The 716-nt window shown below is 49.7% G+C and overlaps 1 non-coding gene across 1 annotated transcript; it reads right to left on the reverse strand.

Moving 5' to 3' along the window:
- Positions 1-430: 430 nt before the first annotated feature.
- On the reverse strand, positions 431-504 carry trnar-ucu. The gene has a single exon. It is a non-coding gene; the product is annotated as a tRNA-Arg (tRNA).
- Positions 505-716: the final 212 nt, after the last annotated feature.

Genomic DNA, 716 nt, shown 5'->3' on the forward strand with positions numbered 1-716 from the left:
ATTACATTTCCATGCATAAGAATAACATAAGTTCATGACCACAGGGGTGTCTAAAAGCCTTCAACACAAATGAGAACAATGGCTGACTTAAGCTGCAAACCTAAACCCTGTTGCCATCAACCCCGTTACCAGATTATAGGCAACATGCCTGATGATTTCAAAACACTTCTTAGGGACGCACACTGCCCATCTTTGATAGAATGACCCCCCACCCCCTAAACAAACGCCTTCAATCACTTTTCCAATCCCATACGTTTGTACATCTCGTAAACACAACAAAGGATGCAGATACTCATCGACCTCAGCGCATCCTCTGACTATGTAAGCTATTTGGCATAAAAATATTAGCCGTGCTCAATGTGTTCTCAACACGCCATCAAATTCGCATCGTTAAAAAAGCCACCACCCCTGTGTGGCGTGCACTCGGTCGCATCTCTGCCGGGACTCGAACCCGGAGCCTCTGGATTAGAAGTCCAGCGCGCTATTCCATTGCGCCACAGAGACTGGGCCTCCTGATTCGTCGTTCAGCGAGCTCATATCTCTGATTCTCCATCCGCATCCTCCGCTCTGCAGCATCAGGACCAGCGCGCTGAACCTGCATTTCTGCGCCGCGCCGACAGAGGGCGCCCGAGCACCGACTCACACTCAGAAGCAATGGCGGACTGCACTCGCGCTGAAGCGATGCGCTGGGAAATATTCACAAAAACATACGTTTA

Source organism: Colossoma macropomum, unplaced genomic scaffold (assembly GCF_904425465.1).
Source record: "Colossoma macropomum unplaced genomic scaffold, Colossoma_macropomum, whole genome shotgun sequence".
In the NCBI taxonomy this organism is placed as follows: Eukaryota; Metazoa; Chordata; class Actinopteri; order Characiformes; family Serrasalmidae; genus Colossoma; species Colossoma macropomum.